This window comes from Rhinolophus ferrumequinum, chromosome 3, assembly GCF_004115265.2.
Source record: "Rhinolophus ferrumequinum isolate MPI-CBG mRhiFer1 chromosome 3, mRhiFer1_v1.p, whole genome shotgun sequence".
NCBI lineage: Eukaryota > Metazoa > Chordata > Mammalia > Chiroptera > Rhinolophidae > Rhinolophus > Rhinolophus ferrumequinum.
In genome coordinates, this window is record NC_046286.1 from 14,224,992 (window position 1) to 14,241,077 (window position 16,086).

The 16,086-nt window shown below is 34.8% G+C and overlaps 1 protein-coding gene across 1 annotated transcript in view; it reads right to left on the reverse strand.

Moving 5' to 3' along the window:
• SUPT3H (SPT3 homolog, SAGA and STAGA complex component) overlaps positions 1 to 16,086 on the reverse strand; it is a 443,570-nt gene that overhangs the window by 249,438 nt on the left and 178,046 nt on the right.

A 16,086-nucleotide genomic window follows, 5' to 3' on the forward strand; every position in this document is an offset into this window, starting at 1 on the left:
TCATTTTTGTTCTGAGAAAATTAATAAAAAGTTTACCTCTAGACTCCACAATTTTCCTCAAATCAAAATGGAATTTAGTATGCCCAGAAGAAATGCATTTTAAGTCTGTCCTCCTGAACATAGATAAAAAATAGTGATAACATGAGAAACATGTTAAAATTTAATTATATATAACAATTCTGCTACCACTAAGAGGATATAATGAATGATCTTTTGGTTTTATTTTAGCTTACACTCTATGACTTTAAAATTTTGGCATGTAATAAGAATCTTTTATAGATGTTTACACACACTATCACTGAAACTCATATATAATCCTTAAATTATACTATGAAAAGTTTAGTCTATATTTTTAGCAGCTTACAATGAATAACATGTGCAGTCCTAAATGAACTAAAAATATTCATAAAAACATACATCTATGTACCCTACCAGTCACCAGACTGTATATTATTCAATATCTTCGTAAGAACTAGCTCTGGGGTAGAAAATACAAATATTAATAATAATTAACATCAATAAAATAGTAATTAACACGTAGACTTAGAAACATCACAGAATCCTACAACTTTCAAACTCTTTTGCTTATTATATAAAAGGTTTTGATATCTGGCTTCTGTCCTTGGTTCTGGCCTTTTCTTTAGCCATGCATCCTTTCTTCCTGCCTGACATAAACTATCTGTAGAAAACTGACCACACATTGAGTTTCACATTTTTGGATCTTTGTATGTGATGGTCTCTCTGCCAACTATGTCTTTGCTTCTTCTTTCATTCAACTAATTTACTTCGAAATTTAGTTCAAGGCGTACCAAACTTGGGAAATTTTCCCTAATCCCCAGCTTAATTTACATATTCTTCTGTGGTATATTGCATTGATAGCCCTAACTCTTTATTTACCACATGCTGTATCAATTCCCATTGTCAAGTAACTTTAAATGTCTTCACACCACAACTATGAGCTCAACCATGCTGTATGCTTTGGTCAGTAAGATGCTAGCGGATATCAGCAAGCAGAGATGAGGAAGCACTTACATTGCAAATTGTGCTCTTGTACTCTGCCACTGTCATGAAAACGTGCCCCAGCTGGACGACTAATGACACATGGAGCGGAGCTGGGTCACCCCAGTTCTCCCAGGTGAGGTATCCTAGATTGGCTGAATGGGCTGACAGTCAGCTGACATTCAGATGACAAAACCCAGTCAAGACTGGTAAAGCTGCCTAATCTACTATCCTACACACATAAACATAAGGGCTGAAGTTTTGCTAACTGAGATTTTATGTCTTTTTATTATGCAGTATAATTGTGGCAATAAATATAGGCTGGTGCAAAAGTAATTGAGGTTTAAAAGGTTAAAAAAAAAATTTGCAAAAACCGCAATTACTTTTGCACCAACCTAATAACAGATCCACCCACCTAGATGCTTCCCTAGCACTTATCAGAGCATATATTACATTATACTTTTGTACTTATCTCTTCTTCCCTATATTTCAGAGGCGAGACCACGTCTTATTTAAACTTGTATTCTCAGCAGTGAACACAATACCAGCTGTATGTGGGTACGAAATATATGTATGTGGAAATGAGGGAAGGAGGGAAAAATCTAAAGAAGAGTCTTGCTGAAGAAAAAAACATTCTATGGAAAAACATCCAGGTGATGATGAACAGCTATTTAGGTGGGTTTCACCTCCCATCTGATTTCACTGGGATCTCAGATTCCAAGGAGTCTTCCCCATGGTGTGCAATTTAAGGGGGCACACACGCTGATACTGGGAGAGCAGATTAAAACGTTAAGGCAGACAGGTAGGGTGCCTGTTAGATGAGAAAAAGACCTACAATTCACGTCACTTGTGAATTCACAAGACAAGGATACCCACTTTCACCACTTTTGTTCAACATAATATTGGAAGTCCGAACCACAGCAATCCGACAAGAAAAAGAAATAAAAGGCATCCAAATGAGAAAGAAGTAAAATTGTCATTACTTGCAGATGACAGGATACTGCAGAAAGAACCCCAAGGATTCTACCAAAAAACGATTGGTACTGATAAATGAATTTAATAAAGTAGCAGAATACAAAATTAACATTCAGAAATCGGTTACATTTTTATACACTAATACCAACCTGTCAGAAAGAGAAATTAAGACTCATTTAACCAGAGCGTAAGGGGGTTGGGGGGTGGGGGATGAGGGTGAGGGGGATCAAATGTATGGTGATGGAAGGGGAGCTGACTCTGGGTGGTGAACACACAGTGTGATTTATGGATGATGTGATACAGAATTGCACAACTGAAATCTATGTAATTCTACTAACAATTGTCACCCCAATAAATAAAAATAAATTAAAAAAAAAAGACTCATTTACAATTGCATCAAAAAAAATACTTAGGAATAAAGGTAATCAAGGAAGTAAAAGACCTTTACTCAGAAAATTATAGACACTGAAGAGAGAAAGTAAAGAAAACACAATTAAATGGAAACAAATACCATTATCATGAATAGGAAGAATTAATATAGTTAAAATGTCCATATTACCCAAAGCAATATATAAATTCAACGCAGTCCCTATCAAAATATCAATGTCATTTTTCACAGAACTGGAAAAAATAATCCTATAATTTATATGGAACTGTAAAAGACCCCAAATAGCCATGGCAATCCTGAGAAAGAAAAACAAGCAGGAGATATCATGCTACCTGATATGAAATTATACTACAAGGCCATAGTAATCAAAATAGCCTGATACTGGCATAAAAATAGAGACACAGATCAATGGAAAAGAATAAGGAGCCCAGAAATAAATCCATGCCTATATGGTCATTTAATCTGTGACAAAAAGTAAAGAATTTACACTGGGGTAAAGATAGTCTATTCAATAAATGGTGCTGGGAAAATTGGACAGACACATGCAAAAAAATGAAAGTGGACCACCTTCTTACACCATATACAAGAATAAATTCAAAATGGATTAAACAATTAAATAAGGCCCGAAACCATAAAATTTCTAGAAGGAAATATAGAAAGTAAACTCTCAGACATTACCCTTAGTAAAATTGTTATTGATATATTTCCTCCAGCAAGGGAAACAAAAGAAAAAATAAACAAAGGCGACTACATCAAACTAAAAAGGTTTTTCATAGAAAAGGAAATCAACGAAACAAAAAGACATCCTACTGAATTGGAGAAGATATTTGCCAATGATACATCTGATATCACTAGGGGTTAATAACCAAAATTTAGAAATAACACATACAACTCTACACTAATAAAGCCAAATAATCCAATTTAAAAAATGGGCAGCGGACCGAAATAGACATTTCTCCAAAGAGGACATACAGATGGCACACAGACATACAAAAAAAAAAAGCTAAATGTCACTAATCATCAGAGAAATGAAAATAAAAATCACAATGAGATATCACCTCACATCTGTCAGAATGGCTATCCTCAATAAATCAACAAACAAGTGTTGGCGAGGATGAGGAGAAAAGAGAACCCTTGCGCACTGCTGGTGGGATTGCAAATTGGTAGAGCCACTATGGAAAACAGTATGGAGGTTCCTCAGAAAGTTAAAAATAGAACTACCTTATGACCCAGCAACTCCACTCCTGAGTATTTATCCAAAGAAACCCAAAACACTAATTCGAAAAATATATGCACCCTATTCACAATAGCCAGGCCATGGAAACAACCGAAATGACCATCGGTAGACGACTGGATCTAGAAACTGTGGTGCATTTATACAATGGAGTATTACTTGGCCATAAAAAAGAATGAAGTCTTACCATTTGAAACAACATGGATGAACCTAAAGGATATTATGCTAAGTAAAATAAGTTAGACTGAGAAAGACAAATACCATATGACCTCACTTACATGTAGAATCTAAAGAACAGAATAAACGAACAAAGAAAATAGAAATAGATTCATAGATACAGAGAATAAACTGATAGTTGCTCGATGGGAGGGGGTAGGAGGGATGGGTGAAAAAGGTGAAGGGATTAGGAACTGCAAATGGGTAGTCACAAAACAGTCACGGGGACGTGATATACAGTAAGGGGAATATAGTTAATAATGTTGTAAAAACTATGTATGGTGTCAGATGGGTACTAGACTTACCAGGGGATCACTTCATAAATTATATAAATGCCTAACCACTACACTGTACCCCTGAAACTAATATAAAGTAATATTGAGGTCAACTATAATTACATATATATATTTTTTCACAGGATGTAAAGTACAGCATAGGGAATATAGTCAATGGGATTATAATAGCTATGCATGATATCAGATGGGTAGTACACTTGTTGGGGTTATCACTTTGTGAGGTGTGTAAATGTCTAATCATTATGTTGTTTTGCACACCTGAAACTAAACATAAAAACAAAAAAGAAAATGCCAAATTTATGTGTTTACCTTTACTATCTTTTACACAGGTGTCACCTTCATTATGCTGTTAAAATGCAATAGCCTACAACACTATTCCAGATGTGGGGTGGGGTGGGGGTGGGGAAATGGTGAGGGAGTAGAAAACTAAAAAGCTGCCTGTAGCACTTTTACTATATGTTATGAGAATAACACATAACATGGATGGTGAAGATTAATGACCACTGCACTGTACACCTGAAGCTGAAGGTGAATAATGAATGTCAACTACAATTTTGTATATATGTATATAAATATATATGGTCACAGGATGTAAAGTACAGCATAGGGAATAGAGTCAGTGGAATTGTAACAGCTATATAGGATGTCAGAGGGGTAGTAAATTGGGGGAGGGGAGTTATCACTTTGTGAGGGGTATAAATGTCTAACTATTACATTGTTTTGTACATTTGAAACTATTAAAAAAAATTTAAAAATGAAATAACAGGTAACAAGAAAACCTTGCTTGAATTCAGTTTAACCACCTCAATCTTCTTAAAATCATATACACTTTATATATTTTTCTCTCTAAAAATCTTAATTTAAGAACAATTTGGCAGCATCTTTGGAATAAGAAAAGCATTTATATTTTTAAAAATATTCCTATTTTTATTTATTAAAAATTATAAAATACAAATACTTGTCTCTTAAATCTATTTGCTAAAAAACAAAAACAGTGGACTTTGAAAGAGTATAAAATCTACCCTCATTAATTTTATTTTGGTAACTAACTTTTATCCTAATGTCTTGAACAAAGTTCAGCCTTAAGGCTAAATTACCACATAGATAATTACAACAAGAAAGACAGAAGAGAGAGTTGCTCTTACCCCCATAAAAGAGTTCTGTTTCTAATATTTGTGAAAAGGAAACAAATTGGGAGTATTGTTGAAGACGAGATACATCAAAAGATATTTTCAAATTAAACAAGGCAGAACACTTCATGTGTATTTTCTAAGTTTAAATCACACTGAATATTAAAGTCTCATATGCAGTTAACCAGAATAATAATGATCTGCAAGCTGTTAAATTCTTTCATGTTGGATTGTATATCGAAGGTGAAAGTTGGAAATTTAAAGTCTATATATGCTGTATTTTCAGCATTGTCATTATTATGTTGGAGGACCTGGGATAAATTTCTTTACATCAGCTAAACACTCTAGGTCTGCTATTAGATAAGAGGTTATTATTGTCTACCAAACACCTTAATCTAGATATAAATTTAATTGAGTTTAACAGTATTCATTGAACATCAAGATGAAAGCCCTCTCCTTTAGAAACTAGGGAGCACAAACATGAATAACAATAATCCTTTGTGAACTCTAAAAATTATATACAGCACAATGGTAAATAAGCAAATAGATAAACAAGTACAATTGTACCTTTTAGTCAAACATGTGTAATTATATTACCTACGTTAAAAAAAAAAATGTGTGAGGTAGACTAACAAGTTGGGAATAAACTACTGGTATAATCCAGGGTCAGCAACCATTGTCTAGAAAAGGTCACATAATAAGTATTTTCACATTTTGGGCCATAACGTCACTGTTGCAATTACACAACTACAGTTGCAGCACCAAAGCAGCCACTGACAATCCATAAATAAATGAATGACTATGGCTATGTTTCCGTAAAACTATTAATGAGCATTAAAATTTGAATTTCACATAATTGTTACATCACAAAATATTTCTTATTCTTTTGTTGTTGTTTTTCCCAACCATTTAAAAATGTAAAAACCATCCTCCGTTACCATAATGCGCAAAAACAGGTGGCTGTCAGGATTTGGACCTCAGGCTATCGTCTGTTGGTCTCTAGTATAATCAAACACCAACACCAAATAATACGTTAACGTAGAATGACTCCAGCAGGTACCAACCATAATTGCTACTGGTATCAGAAAGGACAGGGGAAAATATGTTAGAATCATGAAGAAAGGCTTCTTTGAGTAAGAAACAGGATCTTGAGCTAGGATCTAAGGATGATGAGAACTCATGTAATGAAGTTACTATGTAGTTAGTATATGCAAGAAAGTTGTTCCATTTTCTGACAAAAAAACCACACCATTATTTTGTCAAAATATGTAGAAAACAACAAGTAATTAGGCATCATACTGTTATTTAAGCTGCACTGCACAGCTTATCGATATTTGAAATATTGTATATTCACATTTAAAATAAGTTTTTAAAAAACAGTTACGGGTTATAAAAAAGAACATGGAAGTCTTAACCCCCAGTACCACGAAATATGACCTTATTTGGAAACAGGGTCTTTACAGAGGCAATGAAGCTAAAACAAGGTCAGGAGGATGAGCCCTCGTGACTTACAAAAAAGGGAAATGTAGACATAGAGACAGACACACACGGGGAGGACCATATGAAGACACACGGAGAAGATGGCAATCTGACCCAAGTGATGCATCTAAAAGCCAAGGAATGTCAAGGATTATCTGCAAACATCAGAAGCTGGAAGAGACAAGGAAGGATTCTCTTCTGGAGACTTCAGACAAACATGGCTCTACCAACCACTTGATTCTGTACTTCCAGAACTGTAGAACAAATTTCTGTTGTTTTAAACCACCCAGTTTGTGGTACTTTGTGACAGAAGCCCTAGGAAACTAATACACAAACATAGAGTCCTAAGAATGTTTTTCACTTTGTAAGACTATCACTACAGTACTCAAGTAACATGTCATCATTTAATGAACAAAAATATGAAGTCTAATAAATGAACAACAGTCTAATAAATGAAAGTCTAACAAATTAGACTAACAAATTAGTCTAACAAATTAGAACAAAAGTCTAATAAATGAAATAAAATGAACAACACATTAAAATTGTCATGTTAAAATGAAACTTTCTTTGCATGATATGGCTACTGAACAAGTGATTCCTTGTTTTTTTCCCTCAGTACTTCAAAGCAGATGTTCTGGGTTCGATAGACAGCTAACAAACAGAAGAAAAGACAGAATCATACCTAAAAGCAGAGGAGTAATTAATTAGGTTGCTGCAGTTAGGGACCCTGGTGCTCTCAATGTCCATATGCCATATCTCTGCTCATTACCCATGAGTAATCCAAGAAATGACCACTAAGACCACCTTCTTCCCAAAGGGAGGTAACATAAGCAACCAGGAAGTTGATTTGGATCTATGACAATTTTCTTTTTTCTTTTTCAAGACAGAGCTTCACATTAAAGAACAAAAGGAACCATATTTTTCTTAAAGCACACAAAAGCACACCTACCTTACTCAAGAGCTTTTTCTTACGGTAGTTATGCTTTAATATTTTCATTAAATGGTATGTTAATGACTTAAATGTGAGCACAGCCTCACTTCGCTAAGAAAAAAAAGAATCCTTGGGGCACAGTCTTGGATCGCGGCCACTCAGTGAAAATAAAGTAGCTCAGCAGGATCAAGGCTACCACGAAGTTGTTAGGTTGCCTTTTTTGTTATTTTAAGAGTATATACCAATCATTTATTCAACTTTGATTCACACAATGTAGGCTATTTTAAGAGTATTAACAAAGGACTCAAATTACAAGATATCAATTGTTATCTTCATTCTATGTTTTCATAGACCATCCCTGAAAACTTGAGTTTACTAGGAGTGTTAAACAGAACTTACCCTTAATTTGAGTTTCTTTACATTTGCCTAGAGGAAGCTGATTGATCTAGGCCATATTTAGTGTTACAACTCCTTATTTTGTTTTTCCTCCTAAGGCTTCCAATTTGTACAAACACTTTATCTGGAATCTTTTCTAATCTCTTTTTCCCAAAGTACTATTTTCTATAATGTGTAGAATTAAAACAAGGTGGTAGGTTCTAATCCAAGCCATTAACCATAGTCCCAAGATTATAATGACCCACAATATACTAAGATAAGAAAAACTTGTTTGGGTAAAAATCAGTTAGGAGTTAGGAAAATGTATTAAATGACCCCTTTGGCAGTAAATTAGTAGAGTCATACTAGGTACCAATCTGGAGACACAGATTCCATTTATATTTAAAGTAGAAGTTGAGATTTCTATAATCAATCAATTAAATTTATACTACGGTTTAACACTATTACCTTAAGATGTAGTAAGAGAGAATTCTACCCTGAGCCTGAGAATTCTACACAACATCAACACTCACCACTGGCACATAACTCAAATCATCTGGGCCTTAGGTTTCTCCACGTTTCTCAAACAAAAGGCTACCACATCAGAATGCCAAGAAAGTTTGTGGGTTGTGTTACTACTGACATGGGAAACGCACACTGCTCTGGGGAGATGGGAGGATTAAGTGGTAGAAACGCAAAGGTTCTCAAATCCTCCTCTCAGACAGCATGAATGCAAGAGGTTCTTACGTTACAAAGTACCATTTCCAAATAGTGCCAAAGATTCACTTTCATCTTTCTCTTTCTCTTTTGTGACGTTAGGGATACACGTATAATGACATATGGTACATAGGTCTTCATTTAGATTCTTGCTCTTTGCCCTTCAAATTTTGGGGGCAGGCTTGAGCAAAACCTGGATCAGACACACAAGAGTTCAAATAAAATATTATTTCTATCTCATTTCTAGCACAGACTTATTTTTTGGGTATTGAAAAGAATAATGTGTATTTGGAAATTTTGGTTAAAAATATTAAGAACTATTGACCCCAACCTGTTCCAAGAAAAGTGGACATCTTTCCTGTTTTTAAAGATTTCCAGTAAAAGAAAGTCCAAAGCTGTATTACTGTTTATATTAAAGTTTCCATTTTCAGCTTATTTGTATTTTTATCCATTATAAACATGTTTTGAAAAAGGAGATTCGCCTAGAATGTTGGCCACATTTTCAAAGAGATCCAAACATGATCTCTCAAAATATGAACTTAAAAATTTTTTAATGTTTCTGAACTGAGATTTGTGCATTTCAATGTCACCTAGGTGCCCAAATTTAAATTTCAGGGCTGCTTATCAAGCACAGTAACTGAACACTTGAGCTAAACTCACAAGCGTGCAAAGAAGTAAATATCCATTGGAAAAAAAAACCTGATTTACAGGGTGGCCCATTTAAAACAGTTCCCATTTAATAATGTGGCTGTGTACAGGGCCTCTTTTAAATGGGCCACCCTGTATGAAGCTTAAGTCCAAGATAAAAAATGTCCTCCCTTGAGAATTTTTAAAAACCAGAAACACTGTAGGTTTAGTGGTTATTTTTAAGGTTTTAGATGGTTTCTTTGGACTCCTTTAGAACTGAAAAAAGATGGATACACATTTTAAAAATGAAATGTTACAACCACACATCTGTAATGAGAACCAGTGCCAGTGGATATTTTTAAAGCAAATTAAAACGGTCAACTTTTTTTTTTTTTAAACTTAGGCAAACAGCTGCTGTACACACAGCGCACAGTAACTACTTTTCAGCAAAAGTTCAGAAGGAATTTCCTAATGAAGATTTATAGGATGTCCCGGGATTGATAATTAAAGGTTCCTCAAAAAAGATATGAATGAGAGCATCAAAGACGTGAGGGTTAAGGGCACTGAGCATGCCTGTGCTCTAAGGGAGGGGCCTGGAATTGAGAATAAAAAATACACAAAGTAGTTACCACAAAGGGAAATTAAGATGCAACTGACAGGGAGCAAGTCTTTGTTGTACGCGAGTATCTTTTCTCTACTGATCTTTTCTCTACTGACTTAAAAGCGTTCTCTAAGATTCCATGGTGATTTCAAACGTTTAAATACCTCTGTTATTTAGTTCCTTCTTTTAAAAAGGGGAGTGAGGGGAGGAAAAAAAGGGAAAGGGCTTGCCTAAAAAAAAAATTTAAAAAAAAAATCACATTGATAAAAGATTATGGGCTCTGAAGATTGACTTCCATTCTTTATCTGACAGGAATAATGTTGTTTCTTCTATAAAACCAATAAAAATAGTAGTAATAACAACTATGAACTTTCTCATCATACCATATGCCTAGTCGTCTTCCCAGGCACCTGACATGATTAAATTATTTAATCCCCACAACAACACTATGAGGTTGATATTATTATCTCCATTTACAGGAAAGTGCAACACTTCCTCAAGGTCACAAATACAGTAAAATTGTCCGTTGTGGTTCAAAACATGACTCAAGTTCCAGAGTCAGGGATCTTAAGTATTAGGCTATTCCAGATCTTCAAAAAGAACAAAATTGCATAGTTCCCTGAAAGTGTCACTTAGTAAGGTCATATTCCGAAAATGGCATATCATTCCCCCATCACAAGTGAAGCAGCCCCATTCAGCTTCATCCTGTGGCAGCTCATTCATTCAACAAACATTTATTGACACCTTATTGTGACAAGTATTGGTCTAGGCACTGGGTATAAAGCAATGAATGAAACAGATACTTTATTACCCTTGTAATCTCCATATTCAGGTCATACCTAATTGGATTCAATGTTTAACCAAAAAGCAGATATTTGACAAGTCAGCAGATAATGAGGTAGACCAATATAACAGCTTTGCTCTACAATAGAGTATATCTGATTATATTTATTTGTTTTTTGAAAACTGATGAAGTCAACAGGAAGTAGGCTAGACAGACGGAAGGAAACACAGGAGGAAAGCAGTAAGCTCAAGCAATAAAGCAACAGAAGCCCAAGTAAACGAAAACCACAAATTAGGAAAAAAGGACACTAAAGAGAGGGAATACAGCAAAAGAAGGAAGACGAGAGATAAGAGTCTCAGTAGTGAGCTGTTAACGGGTGTGCACAATGATATCACATTATAGTTTTAATGTATAGTTTCCTCAAGATGTCGTAGTTTTCATGTGCTAATTGGCATTACATATGCCTTTCTTTAAAATGCCAAGTCTTGTCACTTTTTTTTTTGATTTGCTTAACTTATTATTGAAGTGTAATACTATATTTTGGATACAAGTCCTTTGAGAGACATACCATATTTCCCCGAAAATAAGACCGGGTCTTGTATTAATTTTTGCTCCAAAAGATGCATTAGGACTTATTTTCAGGGGATGTCTTATTTTTTCATGTACAACATACTACATTTATTCACACACAACAATCTATACTTATGCATTTATTCATGTACAAAAATCTACATTTATTCAAATACAGTCATGGCATCTTCGGGAACATCTTCATAACTCTCCAAAACCTGAATTCTGCCTTGAAATTCTTGTGACTTTATTTCTTGTAGAACCATTGGTCCCAACCTCTCATGTCCAGCAATAGAGCTCTCCTTAAATGAACACTTCTTGTCCATGTAGTTGCTCGTAGTGCATTGGCAACACAGCTGTCAGTGATTTTAGCCCATGAATTCTTCACCCAAGTCACGACCTCTTGCAGGCTAGGCTTCATAGAGTTTCCACGCTGATTTCTCTCCATTCTGTTTTCAACGTAGTCATTGATTTCCATGTGCAAATGGTCCCTGAATGGCTTGTTGATTGTAATATCAAGAGTCTGGAGATAGGCAGTCATTCCTGCGGGAATCATTATTTGATCTCTTCTTCTCTCTGCAAGGAAGTTCTTCATGTCTTTAGCGTGGTGAGTGCTGGCAGAATCCCAGACTAGCAGACCTCTTTGGCCACCTCGCAAAACAAGTGGCAGCATTAAATCAACCCACTTCCTTATAACTGCTTATGTGCACCAGGCTTTTTCAGTTTCAAGAACACAAATGCCTGAAACATGTTCAACCTTATCTTTCTTGCCCTTACTGATGATTAGAGGTGGGACTTTCTTTCCATCCAGAAGAATTGCCAAAATACAGGTAACACGTGCACTTTCGTAACCAGTGGAGAGAATGTAGATTGACGAGGCACCCCTCTGATCAATTGTCATTTGAGATCCACGGCCCATAAACACTGCAGTTTCACCCATAGCAATCATGTTGGAGAGTTGGTATTTAGAAAAGTTGATGCCATCAACAAAGGACTTGAATGCAAGTGCACGTTTAATAACTTAAGTATCTTCCAGCTTGAACAGTGTTGCCGATCTTCTTAGAGACAGTTCATATTGCTGAAGGAAGCCATCTAGCCAGCGCTGTGATGCTTTGAATTCTTCTGGGGATATTTCTAATGTGGTGCCATTGCAAAGGCAAATGCTTGAGCATCAACCCTGTGTACAAGCAAAGCCTTTGGTCTCCTGTCAGCAATCCATTCACAGATGATGTTTTCCAGCTCAGGAAATAATGGCTGCCGATCTGATCCACACTTGAGCTTCTTAGCATTTCCCTCGTCCACCTGTTGACTGAGGTTATATCATACTTTGCTCACCATTTTTGGACCATTTGGAGATCCAACTTCTTCTCTTTGCAGAAAACTATGATTCTTACCCCAGGAGTCCTCCACGATTCCTTTCTCATACTTGATGGAATAGCTCTTTATTTTTGCACTCATCTTGTCTGGGGGTCAAAGTATTATTCCCTTTAAATCTACCATTAAATCAAGTGTTAACTGAAGACTTATGAGACAGGAGTGGCAACAAAAATGATGACAGTTAAGAATGACGGTCCACACAAAAGCAACAGAAAATTGTAGGCACCAAAATTCTGAAAACGTTTATTTATTTCACACGAGTGCATTAAGTACGTCCATTACAGCACATGACTAATTGAATTATGAAGCTTCATATTAGACACAACCGTGTCCGTTCATTACCAAGTGCGCACGTTGTTTGTGCGTTCTGTCTGTACTCCGACTGGTCATTGGGCAACAAGTCTCCAGTTCATCTGTTTACATAGGTGTTTACCTCTTGTCCAAAGGCACCCGCTTACATATTTACAAATACTTAATTATGATTCATATTATCATTTACTTTAAGTATTGTCAATAATATTTATTTATATTTAATTATATATGTTATTTTATAATTCAGTATGTCCGTTGTGTGTTGTAAGGGATGTACTAAATGTGTCCGTCTGGCTGACGATCTCGACTGGGGCTTATGTTTGGGGTAGGGCTTATATTATGAGCATCCTGGAAAACCATGCTAGGACTTATTTTCTGGTTAGGTCTTTTCGGGGAAATACGGTAGTAAGTACTACAAACATTTTCTCCTAGTCTGCGGCCTCTTAATTCATTTTCTTCAATGTAAATTTTCAGTGGATCCACCAAATTTATTAAAAAAGTGTCCTTTCATCACTGAATTATCCTGGCATCTTTGTAGGAAATCAACTGGCCATCTATTTTGGTGTATTTCTGGAGTCTCTATTTTGTTCCATTGATGGGTATGTCATCTTGCCACCACCACATCATCTTAATTACTGTAGCATTTTACTTTTTAGCAAGTCTTGAAATCAGATAGTGTTGAGCCTCCAACTCTTCTTAAAAACTGCTGTAGCTATCTTGTGTCCCCATATAAATTTTAGATAAGGCATGTCAATTTCAATTTTTAAAAAAGACTGCTATGATATTCATTGCAGTCACATTAAAGTATAATTCAATTTAGAGAGAAGTGAAAGAACTGAAGTGGGATATGTCTCCACTTAGATTTTTTTTCTCTCTTAGAACTGTTTTGCAATTTTCACTGTACAGATTTGTCATATTTTAAACTTATTCCTATTGTATGCTTTTTAACGCTATTATAAATGGTTTTATTTTAAATTTCATTTTCTTTGTACTTGATATTATAGGGAAAACGTTCAGTCTTTCCGTTAATTATGATATGATACAAAAGTTTTCATAAATGATCTTAATCAGTTTAAGCATGTTTTCATTTATAGTGTCCTGAGTTTTTACTATGAATAGATATTGAATTTTATCAAATGCTTTTTCTAATTCCATTAAGAAGATTATGGTTTTTTTTTATCCTTTATTCTGTTAATGTGGAGAAATATAATGTGAGTGATTTTTTTGAATGTTGAAACAAGCATTGATGGCATAAATTCTTCTTAGTCTTTTTACATTATCCTTTATGTAATGCTGGTTTAGATTTGCTGATATTTACCTAAGCAGTTTTGCATCTTATATTCATGAGAATTGGTGGTCTGTAGTTTTCTTGTAATATTTTGATTTGGATATCAGGATAATGCTGGTCTTATAAAACGAAGCTAGAGGGGCTGGAGTTTAGTTGGTGCAAAGGTTTTTAATCAGTTATTCAATGTCTTGAGATAGGAATACTGAAATTTTCTATTTCTTCTTGTCTCAATTTTGATAATTTGTAATTTTAGGGATCTATCAATATTCCTCTATTATACTTTAATAACAGTGGAATCTAAAATGACAATCTCTCTTTCATTTCTGGCACTAGTAATTTTTAGTCTCCTTTTTCTTGATCTAGCTTGGGGTTTATAAATTTCTGGATGTTTTCAAATAACTGCTTTTATTTTCATGATTTTTCTCTATTGTCTATTTTCTATTTCACTGATTTCTATTTTTACATTTGTTATTTCCCTGTTCTATTTAGTTTGAATTTGATTTGTACTTCTTTTTCCATCTTTTTAAGGCAGAGGCTTAGAATATTGCTTTTCAACCTTAAATAGGAATCTATTCTTTTCTAATAATATATCTTATCCAAAAAGTATAACTTAATATATTTTCAAGCCTATATGTAACCACTGCACCTCAAGTATACATAGGTTCTAATAACATGGTCAAAATAAAAACACACATATAATATCCTATACTGCGGTTCTGATAAAAGCCATTAAAGACAAATTGTTACATATAAATCAAAACCACAAATAGTTCTATTAAATTTCAGGGTCTTTTTATTTTTTTCAAAAAGTTGCCCTTGAAAGTGAGAAATTAGCCATTCAAGTCATAAACTAAAATTAGAACAAATGAATATGGTACTAAAATCACCACCATATACTGGGCACATGTATTAGCTTATTACAAATTTTGAAGATAAAGTGGTTTTTTAATGATTACACTGAATTTAAATTGAACTCTAATTAAAATGTTTTATTTCCTAAATTTGAGGGCATTTCTGCATATTATGACCCTAACAAGGTAACCAGCACATATTTCCATGGTTTCTTAAATATTTTATTTGCCTTGTCTTTCTATTGATTCTACATTTTTCCTTTTTTAAATTTTTATTAAATTTATTGGGGTGAAATTGGTTAGTAAAATTGTATAGGTTTCAAGTGTATAATTTTATAATACATCATCTATATATTACCACCCACAGTCAATTCTCCTTCCATCACTATATATTGGACCCCCTTTTCCCTCTGCTACCACCCCTCTCCCTGCTTACTCTCTGTTAACCACTAAACTGTTGTCAGTGTCTATGAATTTTTGTTTGTTTTTTGCTTTCAGATTATTTCACATCTGTGGGCTATAAAACTGAATACATTTTTCGTTTAGTAAATATTTCATTTGTTAGAAAGTATTAACACTTTCAGTCACTTAGGGTGATTTTTCTCAATAACTTTCAAGAGAAGGAGAGGTTACATATTGTCCTTTTATTTTTTAGATGAAGTCATTAATGTTCAGAAAAGAGTGATGTTGAGACTTTAACTAAACTACTCCATGGTATGTCTGCCCTGACACCTGTGTTGTATGGGCAAAAGTCTTACAAGAACCTGAAACTGACCCTAGGCCCCTCATTCAGGCACATACCACAGATAGCAGCTTACAGAGTCACAAGCAAATGTAAGTTCTTGATACGCCTTCCGCAATAACCCTTGCGATCAGCTGTCTCCTTTTACCCCCAGTATCTGAATGCCTTGTGCACCCCTCAGATGAGACCCCTGT